Source organism: Durio zibethinus, chromosome 6, assembly GCF_047325235.1.
Source record: "Durio zibethinus cultivar Kanyao isolate XHJ-2024 chromosome 6, ASM4732523v1, whole genome shotgun sequence".
In the NCBI taxonomy this organism is placed as follows: Eukaryota; Viridiplantae; Streptophyta; class Magnoliopsida; order Malvales; family Malvaceae; genus Durio; species Durio zibethinus.
The window spans coordinates 7495767-7513867 of record NC_143167.1 but is presented as its reverse complement, the minus strand read 5'-3'; the positions used below and the strand labels follow the sequence as shown (position 1 = coordinate 7513867).

The 18101-nt window shown below is 27.2% G+C and overlaps 1 pseudogene; it reads left to right on the top strand.

Moving 5' to 3' along the window:
* The first annotated feature begins 7954 nt into the window (after positions 1-7954).
* LOC111284283 (feruloyl CoA ortho-hydroxylase F6H1-3-like) lies at positions 7955-16188 on the top strand (annotated as a pseudogene).
* Positions 16189-18101: the final 1913 nt, after the last annotated feature.

Genomic DNA, 18101 nt, shown 5'->3' with positions numbered 1-18101 from the left:
ATATAATTTTATATTTATATTAAAAATAATATTTTATTAATTTCGGATCAAATCAAATCGGATATGATTTTATATAATATCGAATCAGATCGAGTTCATATATAAAAATAATAAAAAATTATCAGATCGAGTTCAAATTTTATATGTTTAAAATCGGATCAGATTCGAGACGAGTAAAAACCCATCCCATCTCAACCCGTTGCCATCCCTATTTGTGGACATTAATTTGTATGGCTATTTTGTCATATTTTAATAGAAAAGTAATAACTCTTTTCTAAAATAGAAAAGTAATAATTTATATGAATTCCTATAATGGTCGAGAACGCTTTTCTTTTTGGAAAAAAAAAATGTAGCTTTTCCTTGGGTAATTTCGGGGTTTAATTAAGTTTTAAAGAATGGAAGATCGACCGTTCAAAAAAATTTTTTTTTTCTCAAAAGGCTTAAATGAGGTGCGTCAAGCTCAATATTATGAAATCAATTATGATCTTGAGTCCCCTACAATTTGATAAAAGAAATACTAAAATTTTGAGGTCTGAATTTGTATTATTGAAAGCACCTAAAGTTCAAATGTTGAATTTTTCATTGATTTTTGTCATATTTATATATGTATGTGGTATATCTATAGGTTTCATAATTTTATAAAGATTAAAAAAAATATAGAGATAAAAAGAAAAACAATGGTTAAATCTCTAAAAAAAATGGTTGAATTAAATTGTCCGATTAGGGATCTAATAAAAAATTATTCATATCCGTTATCTTTGAATGTAGTTGGAAATGATGCAATAATTTTTTTCAAGGAAAGTCATAATACAAAATAAGAAAACTATGAATAAAATTTTTTATATAAAAAAAACTGTAATATAATAATATAAGAAAAAGTTATAAATATCACTTTTTAAATTTATTAAATATCATTTTTTAAAATAGTTATATATCAATTTATCTAAATTCAAGATTCAAAATGTCTGAAAAATTTCAGTGGACATGAACAGCACAACGTATCTATTAAGTAGACTTTAGCTAAATAATATTTGCATCACGTTTTGGGTGAGTTTGGTTCTGGGTTCTTACCTCCACTGTGCTTTTTGTTCAGGCTTCAGTCACTCTCATGCCAAGTCAAATTTGGCAACTCCTTTCTGGACTTTGCTTCTTTGTTGGCTTCCAATTACCAGGTTATCACAATGACAGATAGATGGTGACTCTTCACATAAACACATTTTTCTTTTAGGAGATTTAAAATTTAGGCAAAATTTTTTTTTATTTTAGTAAATTTTAATTAAATGGTCTATTACTACACGTTAATCAACATTTTTACTTAAAGAGACAGTGCTTACAAAAAATGAATTCCATGTTATTCCTTTCATTCCAAACTGTAAAGTAAATCTATGCACACCCAGAAATCATAATCTTTTTTTTTAGTTAGAAGGAGGGAACAAAGAAATGGGTAGTGGGTAAAGTTGATGATAGATTGGAGCAGCTAAGTTTTGTTGATTGGTTAAAAGTGAAATAACTACAAAATCTGCCAGATTGACACTAGGATATATGGCAATCACTTATTGCTTGTTATTACTGATGTAAAACACACACAGAGAAAAAGGCCCACTTCACCTCCAATGTCTTGCACAGCCTGATTTCTATGGCAGCCACATGTCTCTTCAAGTTGAGAAAAAATACACACTATCATTCACTTTTTGAATAAATGGAATAACCGACCAAACATGAAATTTATTAATATAGATTTGAGAGGTCACTTAATTACGAGATCATCTTTTTCTATTGTCTAGTCAGTAGTTTGTCTATCAGCTCAGTTGCTAATAATGCAAACATTAATTATTCATTAATATACAGACACTTCACTTAATTATATTTATGAAACTGATATAGGCTTTTGATATAGAGATGTGTTAACATTTATTATTATCTTCAGCCAATGTAGACGAAAATGAACAATTTCAAAGATATCTGATTCTCAAATGCTCAAAATTTACAAGAATTCATCCGCTAATAACTATAAGAACTTGAGATTGTTAAGCCTGCATGACTCCCCTCATGCCATGTAGGAAGGCAGCCAACACTCTTTGGCAAGCTTCTTAGATGGCATTCAGGGAGCCAGGCAGAACAATCCCATTCCCAGGCTGATGGAAATGATAAAAAACATTTAATCTCATGCAAAACTATCAATTACCACACACTTTTGCAGAACTTATATATATAAAAGCTAGTGAATTGAAAAGTTTGTTGATTGGAAATTAAGAAGAGATACTTACATGAAAAAGTTTGCACTTTGCTCTCCTCCTTCTGTTTTCCTATTGCTAAGTTGTTGGATATTTATTTCCAATTTGAAGCAGAGAAACAGTAGAAATTAAGGACTCAAAGGAGGAGAATCTAAAGAGATGTTAAAAGGAGAAAAGGAGAAAAGGAAAGAAGGCAAAGACAAAAGCAAAGTCCGTGGAATTTATGGGAAGAAGAGGGCGGCAACCGAGACATAATGTTTCTAACAAACAGTTAATTCCATACATAAAAGCCAAAGCTACTTTGGATTTTACAGGTAGCCCACTTTGGATTTTCTATCCTTGTCTGTTTTTCTATTACATGCCCTCCTATTAATTATTATTGGTAGCAATACCATTTTTTTTCTTTTCATCATATAAACAATCCTATCTTTTAACTTTTGATTAATAAAATTTGGGAACATATAAGTTGCTTTGATTCGAGATGGAAACGTTGAAAATTATTTTATTTTATTTTTTATAACATTAAAATAGATTACTTGTAAATTTATATCTAAAATCTCTTTACATTAAATAAAGAGTCAGCAGCTGTACATGATTTAATAATAAAAATATTAAATATTGTTATTATCAAAATTTTCGAATGAATTACTTTAAATAATAATCATGTTATGCCTAAATTATCTTGTCAACATCAACCAAGTCAAGGCTTGATCAACATAATCACATTTTTGGATCACCAGATAAGACACACTTAGAATATCAAGTCATCTATTTTCAAGGAAACGACTCGTCTCTCGTAAAAAAAAAAATTTCATCTAATATCTTACTGACGTCCAATCAAAGTAACCACTTCAAAATTGATCGTTTGATATTTAATTTGTTTAAAATTATTAAATACAATCCACACATATTTAGAGTTATTAAATGTAACTCACATCTACTCAATGAACCATTCTCAAGCTCACGTATATATTTCAACTGTCAATTATTAATTACCCTAATCTTATCACTTACTATCATTGTATACATAAAACGGTGAGAAAACCTAAATATGTAAGATATTTCCATACTTCACACCTAAGTTGACCTTCGTTGAAGCTTGAAACATACACTTCATCATCTTCCCTTCTTCTTTCCTCCATTTTTACATTATTAACTTAAGCATGAGAGCGTGCTAACAACAACTTTAATGTGTCTTGATAGTATTCTTTGACCGTATGTTATAACTGTCTTTCCTTTAATCTTACCTCATTCGCTTTTAGTCAAGACACCCAAAAACACTAGATTCTTGGGTTTGGTTAATTATTAATTACATAATAATACAAAATATTTCATTGTTTAATAGACAGAAGGGTTAACGGCACTTTGGATGTTTTGAAGAGAGAGCCAAAATCAGTGAATAAGACAAAGCCTTGACTCAAAAAAAGCAGAATCGAAAATCTTTGATTTTTTGTATAGCTGTTTTCCCTTCTATCTTGGAATTCTAAAAAGAAATCAAGTGACAAAGGACAAGTATACTACACAATTTACAAACTATACAATTCATCTATAAATTACATTTTTCAGTGCTGTAATCAAACTGTTTGCCATTGTTGGATCTTTTATGTAGTAGTTCTCCTTGCATTATTTAGTCAATGAACATTTCATTGAGTTGAACTTTCATACAATATATTTGGCACGTAAGGCATTGGATGATTGCAATTGGATTACCAACAAAGTTCTCAGTTATGGTCTTTTCTTAAATAGAACCATGGATGTATTTAAAAAAAAAAAATTAAAGCATAGATGTTTGTTGATGGTATAGACAACTTGTAACTAGACCTGTCTATCCCGTTCGGTTTCAAAGCCCGAATTTAAAAAAAAATATTTAAAATATATTATAATATTAATATTTCTAATAAAATTTAAAATTGAAACTAAGTAAAAATATTTTTATATATTAAATAATAATCCAGACGAGATCATATCGGGCTTAAAAATTATTGTTTAAGGCTCAATCCAAATCAAGCTAGCCAACCTTTAGATAAGTCTAATTGCAACAACTTTCATTTCTATCTACTTTTGTTTTGAGAAAATTAGTTAAGATAAAATTTTCAGTGGATTTGAGCATTGGTGAATTTATTTATAGGGTTGCATAATATTTTAATTTCTTAAATAAATCTCTATTTTTGTTTGGCCAAAAGTGAATCTCTTTTAATTTCTTAAATAAATCTAGAATACGTAATTTATTCTTAATTTATAATGTACAATCACAGTTTAGTTAAATTACAAAAATAGGTAATTTTTGTTTTTTTCGAATAAAATCCTACTTGTACAAGCCAGCTTGAAAACTCAAGTGCATATGAACAACTAAAATTCTTTACTCTCCGAAAAAGAGAAGAGAGAAAAAAAAAATCAAAATCTAAAATTTTTAGGAAAATTTTTTGAAATTAATATATTTTATGAAATATTATAATTAAAAATAATCAAAATATAATATATATATATATATATATGCTTAATTTATTTATAGATAAAAGATCTAATTGATAGAAAAAGCATGATAAAGATTAATTGGTGAGGTTTTGGGTTGATAAATAAAAACGGTTTATTTACCGCATGAAATGGAATAAAAATTAGAAAACAACTTAGGTAATAATGTCGACCCCTTAAGTTATTGAGCATAGCATCAAATCTCCACAAGATAATAAGCCTTTGTAAGAAGAAGTCTTTTCAATGATTCTATATAAATTCTATGTGATGTGTAATCGAGAAACTTACCTTTTAGTAAAATCTGAAAAGATAATAATTATAAACGTTTTTATTTTAATATTTTTTTGAAGGTGAGAGAAAGGATAAAACTTATTATTAGTTTAATCCAAATTAAAATTTGAAACTCATGTAATTAGTTTTTTTGGTAAACCTGAGACATTAAGAAATTTTAAAATTTTCTATTTTAATAAGTTTTGTTTTTTATTTTTAAATATAATATATTTTCAATATATTTTATAAAATAAATTCAATAATTTATATTTTATAAGTTTTTTTATTTGTAATTTTTTAAATATAATATAATTTTTAACATATTTTCTCATAAATTATAATTTAGAAAAATAAAATTAAAAAATTTGTGAAATTCATATTTTTTTATTTTTTAAAATTCATATATAATTTTTATTAAAATTTTAAATTATATTATTTTTATATTTATTTTATAATTTTCATATTGTACTATCATATAATATTTAAAATTATTGCTACTAACTCAAACCTGATAAATTTATTGGGCTTAAAACGACAAACACAACAATGCATAAGTAATATATTATAATAAACTTATAGCAACAGACAACAACCAATAATTAAAACGTAGAAAAAATAAAACACATTAAGATTTACATGAAAAACTCTTCAATATAGAGAAAAAAATTTACGAACCATAAAAAAAACTCGATTATCAAATAATGGATATATAAAGTTCTCTTTTAGCTGAAACTAAACTAATCAATAACTAAAAGGACAATTGAAAAAAATCTCACTAAATAATAGGTAACTGAACAAATACATTATTGATTTATTTTTAGATAGCTTCAAACTCAATATTTATTGTTCAAAATGTTGAATATTGAATCATAAACATATTTATAAATTTTTAGCTCAATCGGATTATAAATTGACCTCTGTTTAACTGGTAGCTCTCGTTTCTCTACTTTTTCTTTTTCTTTTCTGGTTTCTTTTTCTTGGTTTGCGCCGTTCACACTTTTATGCCAAAAACACAACCCTCATTTTTTATTATGCAAGGCTTTTATTCCTTGGTCAAAGATAATAGGCCCATGGCCTTTAATTAGCTAAAACAATGATGCTAGACCTCACACATAGTAGTTTCTCCCTCTAGCCCCATTAGGAGGAGATTTATCATCATAACAGTCTCATTTGAAACTTAGCTTGGCTAAGGAATCCATTTCGAACAAATTATTGCACAGTTCAAGCTTTTTTCTAGGAAGTTTCTTAGTCAATATATTTGTTACAGTCTTATTAGTATGGGCTTTTTTCAACTATATTTGCTACTCCTCAATCATCGAATGTAGTTTGTGATATCTAACATCAATGTGCTTTGTTCTAGTATAATACATGACATTCTTAGTTAAATTTAAAGCATTCTAGCTATCACAAAATATCACATACTATTTTTTATTCAACCTTAATTCAAGAAGAAAACATTTCATCCAAAGCATTTCTTTACTAGCTTTAGTTGTTGCAATATATTCACCCTCTATAGTTGATAAGACAACACACTTTTACAACTTAGATTGTCAAGATATAACTTCTCTAGCAAAAATGAAAAAATACCCTGAAGTAAATTTTTTATTATCAAGATCACCTGTTATGTCAGTATCAGTACACCTTTTTAAAATTGTTGTGAAGTTTCATAACTCAAACACATTTTTGAGGTGTTTCTTAAATATTTAAAAATCTATTTTACTACTTTATAATGAACTTTTCTCGGATTAAAAGGAAATTTGCTCATTACACCAATTGTATGAGTAATGTCAGGTCGTAAGTAAATTATATATCAAATAACTGACTATAGAAGAATAAGGAATACTAGACATAACTAGTTATTCTTTTTTACTCATTGGATAAGATTTTTTACTCAAATAAAAATGGTTAGCAAATAAAGTACTAACTGATTTAGTATGTTGTATGTTGAATCTACTAAACACCTATTTAACATACTTTTCTTGTGACAACCACAATTTTCAGCTCTTCTATCTCAGATAATATTCATACCAAGAATCTACTTAACTAGACCTATATTTTTCATGTAAAAAAACTTAGACAATTACTTTTTCAACCTACGAACCATATTAGCATCTTGTTCTATAATCAACATATCATTAATATATAATAAGAAAATAATGAAGTTGCTATTAGAAATTTTTTTGATATACACACAATGATTCATTGTTGTTCTTTTATAGCTATGACTCATTATAAAAACATCAAATTTTTTATATCATTGCTGCGAACTTGTTTCAAGCCATACAAATTTTTTTTTTCAGTTTGCAAACTAAGTGCTTTTTTTCTTTCATTTCAAAACTTTCAGACTGATCCATATAAATTTTTTTTTGTAAGTCACCATGTAAGAATACAGTTTTAACATCAAGTTGCTTAAGCTTAAGATTCAAACTAGCTACTAATCCTAATACTACTAGAACAAAACTCATCTTCACAACTGGAGAAAAAAAATCTTTCACCACCAATTAACTTTTGTATCCCACTAACTTGTCATTATCCTTTTTTAGCTTAAACACTCTTTTTTTTTTTCAATGGCATTCTCACTTTTGAAAGTTTAACAAGATCATATAGACTATTTTTTCATAATGACTATTTTTTTTATTACTTTTAACCAATACTATATATCTGGAGTAGTTTGCAAATCTTGAAAACTTTTTGGCTCCCCCTCACTGGTAACTAAAGTAAAATCTAAACTTAGATACCTGATAGATAGCTTGTGCTCTCTAGTAAATCTCTTAAGCTAAGACTTTACATTATCTGATGCTAAAAGTAGTTTTTCTCCTTCAACACTCTCTAGTGGAAAGGATTACTCACCATGCTCAACATTTTTTAGTGGGAAAAACTGCTCCTCATGCTCAAAATTAGTTGTATTTGGCTAATCACAAACTGTGATTAGCTCATTCATATCCCTAAGTTCTGTCTCTTACTCATTTCCATCATTTATGGCTCTTATAGGTGCAATTCCTATTGCTATTGAATCATCACACTCAACAGTAATTTATGTAGTCTTTTCATTCTTCTTAAGGTATGCTATAGTTTTTTTTTTCTTGGAAGATTATATCTTTACTTCTGATTGTCTTTCTTTTAATTGGATCTTATAACCTATAGCCAATTCCTCATTACTATATCTAATAAACACATACTGTGTGACTTTACTGTCAAGTTTTGACATCTGTTATTTTGACATATATATGAATGTTTTATACCCAAAAACTTTTTAAGTAAGAGTATAGAGTATCTTTTTTTATCTACACTCTTTCTAGAATTTTAAAACCCAACAATTTTTAAGTTGTTGAGTTGAAGCAATAAACACAACAATACAGAAGTAATATATTGTAATAAATCCACATCAACAAACAATAATAAAAAATTAATAATGTAGAAAAAATAAAACGTATCAAGATTTACGTGAAAAATTCTCTAGTGTAGAAGAAAACAAATTGCTTATCATAAAAAACATATCAACAATCAAATAATAGATATATAAAAATTTTTTTAATTAAAACTAAAATTAATCGATAATTAGAGAGATAATTGAAAAAATTTCATCAAATAAATAATTCAATAAATACGTTATAAATTTATTTTTAAAAAACTTCAAACTCAATCTTTATCATTTAAAATATAAAATATTAAATCATAAATATATTAATACAATTTTAACTTAATTAAATCACTGATCAATTTTAATTTAATTTACAATTCTCACTTTTCTTTCTTTCTTTGCATTTTTTTTCTTGGTTTGCGTGCTCACACTTTTACGCAAAAACTACAACCCCACTTTTTTTATTATGTAGGGTTTTTTTTTCTTGGTAAAAAATAATAGGCCCATGAACTTTAATTGGCTAAAATAATGGGAATGAACACCACACGTTACAAAATTAATACCGGAAATAAATATAGTGATATTGTGGTAGCAGTAATTAATAAAATGCTACTGTCGTTACCTTTATTCAAGTTTTGGACACAACCAAAAAGAAATACAGTAATAATTCGTCTGTTTCTGCAAAAGACAAAATCAGGGTTTTCAAAGCTGGCAACGTGGACATTAGGGAGGGGCCGAGTGGCGGTCCTTTTATTCTGTTTGTGCATTTAAATTTTAGTCAAAAAAAAAAACTCAAAACAAATTTCAGCATTCAACTTAACTGTGATTGGTCGATCTACCCGTAGATTCCACCGGCCTTTGATTAAACTAAAAGCTTCTTAAGCACCTTTTGTCACATTTCTGATTTCTCTTCTGAACGATTGGGTAGTGCATAATAGTGCTTTTTTATGGTTTGTTTGTTATGAAAATGTTCGTAATAACATTTCATGGAGGCCACTGTTTCTGTTTTTTAGGTAAAACATAGAGGTGACTGTTACAACTTCAGCCTTTCATGGAGCGGTTTCACCATGAACAAGATTTGTTCAGCTAATTTTAGAAACTTGTTTTGAATAAAAGGGTTAATAAATTTAAATCATTCATTGATGTTCGATCGTAAAAATGTCTTAAGATAAAGAAGCTTTTTTGTATTTTATTGCTGCTAAACAATGACTCCTTAAAAGAGTTTATATAATAAATAAATGAGTGATTGTAGCCACTTGAATTGATTTATGGGTCAAGATCTCCTCTAAATAACAAGATTAGTGCAGCAAATTATATAATATGTCACGTTTTCCTTGAATGTGCAGGAATGGTGGGGTGCATCATGGCCGATTTGATGCCTTGACATCTTGTCCTATTGCTGAGTACCCTGGCTTGGCTACGATTTTGTTCAGGGATGCCAAATGCCAATGGGGGATTTGCAACGGAGAGTGCATTTCTCCAACTTGCTTTTTCAACCGTCTCCTTCCCGACGACGCGGGATGGATCTTTACTCCGGTGGGTGGGATTTAGTTGGGCCGATGATTTTTCATTTTTTTATTTATTTTTATGTGAAATTAAAAAATTATTTATTTAAATATTTAACTATTTTTAAGCTTCTCAAATAAAATTTTAACAACAATAATTTAAAATAACTAAAAAATATAAATAACATAAAATTATAAATACAACAAAACAAATTTAAAATCAAATTAAAAAAGTTCAACACCTAAAATTCTAATTATTTTAATTTTATATTAGATATTCTTGAAGTGATATTTTTATCATTTCATAAATATAAAAGTTAAAATAAATTAATAATCTATAAATTATATATATGATTATACTTATTAATTATATATATATGTATATAAAGGACAAGACCAGGCATGAGATTATATTTCTTATCTCTGTCCTATTGAGGAATTCAATTTTTTTTATCTCAAATTTTAATCTCCAAACCCGTTGTCTTTTTTTTTTTTTTTGTAAAAAAGATTTAGAGATAAATGTGTTATTCAATTTTCAAATCAGAACAAGATATGTCGTACATGATAACTTAAGACAGATGATTGTAGATCGTACATTCGAGATGATTCTAACAAATAATCACCAATAAGATTTAAGCTCAAAATCTCTTTATCGAAGAAAACGATCTTAACCGATTGAATCAATTATTTATCGGTTCACTCTTGAGGTGAAGAATTGGATACTTCATAAGTTTTGAGTATTTTAAGACCTTTTATATTCAATTATGCAAAATTTTGGGATTAATTTGCACTTTTAAAATATAAATTACCCGTAATCTGTTATCTTTTATGACATTATCATTTACCCTTGACTCAAACAATTTTATATTTATCATTTGGGACTTGAAAAATTTTCACAGCCCATCCATAATTCGTTGGCTATAGTTAAAGGGCTATAGTAAAAGGGCATGCCATTCTACAAGAGTACAAGTAATCAATCCCCAAAGGCATTACCACAGGCCAAGGACCCACCTATGCATTCCTTCGCCACATGGCATATCTTCATCTTAGCACATTTGGCAATGATGTCTATACATGACAATTTTTTTTTACAGCCTGATCGATGGTAAAAATTTAGATGTATAGTTTATGACAAACTTAAATTTTTAGGTCAAGAATAAAAATAATAATAAATTTATAAAATGTAATTAATGACTTATATATTAGTAATTTACTCAAACTCAAAGAAACCTAAATTGAAGGTCCAATCTCCAAAACTGAATGTATTTCAATGAATATCTATATGCAATACTAAGAACGACAAAGAGACTGTGTAACGGCTATGTGCAATAGAAAAACGACAGTGAAAATATGTATCGGCTCTGATATCTCTAGGAAGGAAAATATATTGTTAATACGCTATTTTATATTTTGCTAAATTATGTCATAAGTTTTATATTCTATTAGAATTTGAAATTTAATATTTATACTATAATTTATAAAATTTTAATTTTTTGTATTATTTTGATTTGATAATTTTAATGTAATTACTAATTTCATTAAATTTTTATCGTTAAAAAAGTTGACATTATTATTGATTTGATGACGTAAATATTAATTTTATTGATGTAGCTTTGACTTGTTAATGTGATAACTTGAATGGATAAAATTAATTATTAAATTATTTAAATGGTCCTTATACTTATACAAAATTTAAAATTTAGTCCCTCTAATATATAAATATTTTTTAAAAATATATTAGGTGTTATTATATATAATTAATTATTAATAATATCATATTAATAATATTAGATTATCATTTATATTAATAAATTATAATATTAATAATTTAAATTAATATATCAAAGTTAATATTATTTACTTAGTTTAAATATATTATGTAACAAAATTTCTAATGAACTAAATTATTAAATAGAGTTTTATTTATAATGAATCGGAACAAGACTATGAATGAAATGATTATTCCATTCAACTAAATAAAATTAAAGATTCAAGCCTAGATTCTTATGAGAAACGAATTTTTATCCATTTAAAGGATGAATTTTGCTAAATCAAAACATTTATTTGATAAATCAAAACATCAATATCGTGTATCATAATGAAAATTTTTAATTTTTGGGATCTAAAAAAAAAAAACTTATATAAATAATTATGTCAAATTAAATAATAAGATTAATTTTAAAATTAATACACATTAAGTTTAGTAAATCACTTTAATATATTTAGAATCTTGAATCTAGATTTGATTATAAAAATCATTTAAATATGATTTAATTTAAAGGAATATAAACACTATTTGATGGATAATTTTACCTTTATGAGATGTAATTATAATTATAATTTATTTAATACATTAATAAAAATAATAATTTTATTGAAACTAGATAGTGACAAATTCGTATTATATATTTGACAAAGTTGTGATAGATTTTTTATAGATTTGTATAAATTTTTTTTTCATATGGCCACAATATACTACAATTGTGATGAAGAAGTATAACAAAATTAATAACAAATTTATATTTTATGACGAAATGTAAAAAAAAAAAAAATAATAGTGATAGAACTAGTAATAATATTTCAAATAGATTACAAAAAGTTATACCAGATTTAGTGACAATATATTAAAATTGTGATAAAAAATTATGATAGATTTTTTAATATTGTAATAGAATATTATGAAATAGTATTTTAGCAATTTTTAAAAAATTAAAAAATTTCAAAATTCAAAATATTTATTGTATTACAGGGATTGAATTTCAAATTTCCTATTAGTACAATAACTAAATTTTGAATTTCATGCCAATATACAAATTAAATTTCAAATCCATATGAATACAAGGATCATTGATTTGAATAATTTAATAATTGATTTCATTAATCTTAATTATCATATTAATAAGTCAACATCACATTAAAAAAGTCGATTATTATATCAATATTTTTAATAATAAAAAATTGATGACGATAACGATTGAACTAAAATTATCATATTAAAATAATACGAAAATTAAATTAGTTTAAATTATAATTAAAATTTACATTTTATCAAAATATAACAGCCTCTGAATTTCACCTTATACTTTCGATGATTCCTTTTACTCCTACCAAATTTATATTGCTGCATACACTCTAGTATTCGACTGATTGGTGCATCATGCTTTCTTCGATCGAAAGAATTATGTAAACAGGTGCGTCATTCTTTCTCATGTCGAAAGAATTGTGTAAACACCACATTTTATTCAGTTTCTTTTCAAATATTTTTTAAATAATTTAGATTAATTTGAGTTGAATATACTAGATCAATTATTTTATTAGGTTTAATTCGTTTTAATTTTAATTTGGATTTAAAATTACATTTGGTTTTTGTAATTCATTATCAAATTTATTAAGTTAATTTAAAGCTTGATTTTTTATATTTAAAGTTCAATTTTCTGAATCTCGAGATTTACTTTCGAGTTTCGAGATTTCTTTTTGAATCTTGGGATTCACTTATGGATCATTTAATTGTTAATTGAGCTTTAATTTTGTTTTCCAATTCATGACTGGGCTTTGACCTCAAGGAAAAAAAATGCCCAAAATTATTTTCCAATTCTGCTCCGGCTAGCTCTTCCTCTTCGAAATTCCTAATTTCAAATTTTCCCTTCTTCCCATCCTTATTTTGGTTGGCTGAAAATTTTAAATATTTTTTCCTTAAATCCCATGGATTTTTTTTTTTGTTATGCTTTCATAACGTGGAGAGATTTTTGTGAAATTTGCTTGGTTGTTACTAGAGCTAAATCAAGCTTTGGATCTCTCTCTTATTTTCCCTTCTATCAGATCGAAAATTACAGCCCCCAAACCACGGTGATTGATCGCTCAACACGTCCAGTTTTTGTTTTTGTTTTTTTGTTTTTTCTTTTTCTCAAACTATTGTCCCAATTAGAAAAATAAAAATTAATTATTATATTGCAAAAAATCAATTTGGCCACATGTGATGCCACGTGACGAAAAATTACAAGTCATCTTATTATTTCAACTCTTCATGCATTTTAACAGGGGTGTTCTTGATTGTGAACTTCCATCCAAAAAATTTTTATGTCAAATTCCAAAATTAGAATCTAGATTTGAAGCAAATAAAAGTTTAGTGCTGACGAAAGATTTAATCTTAAATGGAGCATTTAAGCATGGCAGCTAAAATGTAAGTAGTCTTCCACTTACAATTTTACAGCTTTCCTAGTATACAAACAGGGACAAGCTCAGACAAATTCATTTAAACTGCCTCGTCTATTCAAAGTGCAACTCTTACAATATTTTCAACAATGCCGAACCTAAACTCAGACGAGTCATTGATTTTGTCGTGAACAAAGGTAATGGAATAAAGGGTCTAGTTGATACAGGCATAGAAAGTGTACCAAAACAATATATCCTAGCTATTGAAGATAGATTGCAAACAAAGTAGTGACTGAAGAGTCCATTCCGGTCATCGATGTTTCCAATTGGGATGATCCACAGGTTTCAGAATCAATCTGTCAAGCTGCCAGAACGTGGGGTTTCTTTCAGATTATTAACCATGGAGTGGCCTTGGAAGTTCTTCACAACATAAAGGAAGCAACTCATCGGGTCTTCGGCTTATCAAATGACGAGAGAAAGAAGTATTGGGTAGGGAATTCGCCTACTGATACAGTGGCTCTGAGAACAAGCTTTGTCCCTCAGGCAGAGACTGCTCTTGAGTGGAAAGATTTTCTCAGCTTTCGTTATGTTCCTGGGGATAAAAAATCATCTGCCCTCTGGCCTCCTGAATGCAAGTAATTAATCATTCAAACCTTTTTCTTTAATTTATATTAATGCAAATATAATTTAAAGGCCATAATTACAAGAGTTTAAGATTCTACAAAATGTTTAAGTTCGATTCCAGCCTTTATAAAGGTTATGGCTTCGTTATGGATACTCCAGTAATTCCCAGATATTATCAAATCTGAGATAGGTGGACCTAATCATTTGTATATTCTTTTATATTTTATAAAAAAATTATGTATTACAATTCGTTAGGATAAAAAAATACAAAATATATATTTTTTATTTTTTATAAATTTATATATAATTTTGGTTAAAATTTTAATTTGTGTTACATTTAATATTTATGTATTTTTTTTTAATTTTTGTATCATATTACCTATCATATATTAAATTATAAGATTGGAAGAGAAGACTGATTCTTAGATATTTCACGAGCTAAACAATCTCCTTGATTTTGGTGCTTTTTCAGAGGATAATTAATTAGGACACAGTTTGTTCAAAGTAGTTTCAACCCAATTACAATTTGCCATTCTAAGTGCTTCAACAGTTTTGCACCCTTAAACTTATTCCTTGGTCTATCCTCAACTTGGAATGGAGTATCTTTGTGTAATAGTCCGCAATCTTTGATTTTTGTGTGCTTTATAGGGACCAAGTGGTGGAATACATGGAGAGGGCAGAACCTGTCATCAGGAAGCTGCTGGAGGTCCTATTGGAAGGACTCAAGGTGAAAGCGATTGACAAAGCTAGAGAATATACCTTAATGGCTTCTCCATTTGTCAACATCAATTACTATCCGCGTTGTCCCAACCCTGACCTCACAGCAGGAGTACGTCCTCAACTCTGATATATCAACAATCACTGTTCTCCTCCGAGATGACAATGGTGGCCTCTATGTACGAACAAACGATGATGATGATAGCTGGATTCATGTGCCACCAATTGATGAGGCTTTCGTAATCAACATCGGAGACATTTTACAGATAATGAGCAATGACGGATACAAAAGCATTGAACACTGTGCGGTTGCTAATGGAAACAAGAACAGAGTTTCATTGCCTATTTTTGTGAATCCAGGACCTGATGCTGTATTTGGTCCTCTGCCAGAAGTGCTAGAAAGTGGAGAGCAACCACTATATAAAGGAGTTCTCTTCTCTGATTACTTCAAATATCATTTCAGCAAGAAGCATTAAAGGAAGAAAACAATGTACTTTGCCAAGATATGATAATCCCTGTCTCTTGCATTACTCTTTCTAATGCTTCCTTTGCCGGTGTAAAATTGATAATGAAAATAAACATGCTATTAAGAGTATCGATTTGATCGGTTTTGATTCTGACATAATGCCTTGACATGCTGTGCTTGCATCTACACAAAAAAAGGGAAGAGAGGATAAAATTTTACAAGAGCGAAAGAAGAGAGAAAAAGAAGTCGGGAGAGAAGAGTCTGCCTATTTTTCTTTGTCTCCTTTTTTTATTGCTGCAACCAATAATTTTGTACCTAATTTTGACAAAGAATAGTGAAAAAATAATTATTATTTTGTATAGATACATATTCACCTTTTTGATTGTCTTCTTTATTCGTCTTATTGATTATCAAGGTTTATAGCCTCTTTTATCTTCTAGATTAAAATATGTTGGTGAAGTTATTTTTTACTTGTTCCACTATTCCGATCTTTCTTGATATTGGAGTAGTAAAGAAAAAAAATAATCTAGATATTCCATTCTAGATAATTTTTTTAGAAGTTCGATAGCTTCAAGCTTCAACTCTATATTATTTCTATCATAAAATTTTTTCACAAAAATCATTTTGTCATCTGTAGTAATAGTGACATAAGGAGTTTATGAATTTGATAAGATTTCATTCAACAATTGTTATGCTTTTTCTATTATTGTGATTACGGCTTGGAACCTGTATAAACTTGCTCTATTAAATTGTGAAAGAGTGAATTTTATATTTTTTTCATCTTCATTTGGTGTTAATAAATCTAGTCCATAAAGCACTTTTTTGACTTCTCAGATTTGATATTTTTTTATTTTTCAAATTTGATAGGGTTGAAAAAAATCTTTCTATATGAAAGAGACCTATAAAACTAATTATTTTAATATGCACATAAAAAAAAATTCATTGTTTTCAACAAAATCAAATATCTTTGATTTAATAAAAGCAGGAAAAAGTCTTATTAAATGAAAAGATAAATTTTGAAAAGTAATTTCGATACTGATTATATCATAAGGCTCATGATCTAATCTGAATTTAATTTTAGAAAATCCTCTTAAAATTCCTTGATTTTCTAAATATATAAAAAAATATTCATGAAATTTGTTATAAAGTAGAACATCTACTTCATCTCTTATTGAATTTTTTATTCTATTAAAATGTTCATTAGGTAAGACTTTATTAGCCTTTCAATATAAAAGAATTTTTTAAATTTTTAAAAAAGAAGAAGAAATGGTTTTTTCTTCAATAAGAAAATCACAAATATTTAAGAGATTGTTTATCTCTTTAACGAATATTTTTTTTCATCAAGTTCAAGAATTTGATGTTCCTCCAATCTCATAAAGTTAAACTATTTAAAACAATATTTTAAAAAGTTCAAAATTTATTAACCTAGTTAGTTAATCCTTCTATAAGCTTAGTCATGTTTTTTCTAAAGGTTGATTCACTACCTTGAAGTTGGGCTTTTTAAGCTTCATTTATGAGATTATATAACTCAGGAGATAATCCTAGGTTATAAATACAAAAATCTTTGATTTCTAGAAAATTTTATTATGGTTTCAACAAATTTTTTGTTTTCTAAAGAATTTCAGAATATGATATTGGAGTCCATTGGTTTGGATCTTAAGAAAATTGAGATAATCTATAAGGTTTCATTACTTGTTGTGATTATTTCTGGCATTTTCATGTATGGTTAAGGGTAAAAGAAATATCTTGGATTAGGATATGGAACTAATGGTTGGTTAAAGGACTGAAATCTTAATCCTTGGTTAGGATTAACATGTGTAAGAGAAGAACCTTGTTTCGGTTGCTTCTTTTTTACTGTAGTCCATTTGCCAATTTGTTTTAGAGGTTTTTTATCTCGATCCATTGGGCCTGCTTAAAAAATCAACAAGAAAATTGTTAGATCCTTTAATAAATTCAATAGCAAAATTATATTGGCATAAAATATTATACCATCTAATTATTCTAGTATTCATTTCTAATTTTTTATTTTTTAAGAAATCTTTTACTACTTGATTATCAATATTAATAATAATGTTGTTAGGTGCTAGGTAAATATGAAATCTAGATACAATATTTTTTATAACAAATAACTCATTTTCAAATATGATATATTTTAATTCATTTGGTTTAAATTTTCTTGAATTATAGTCACAAATTAATTCTTGATTATGTACCTTTGATTTAAGTATACATCCTCAATGTTGGTTTGATGCATTTGTTTCAACAATAAGTAATTCTTCAGGTTTTGAAAGATATACTTT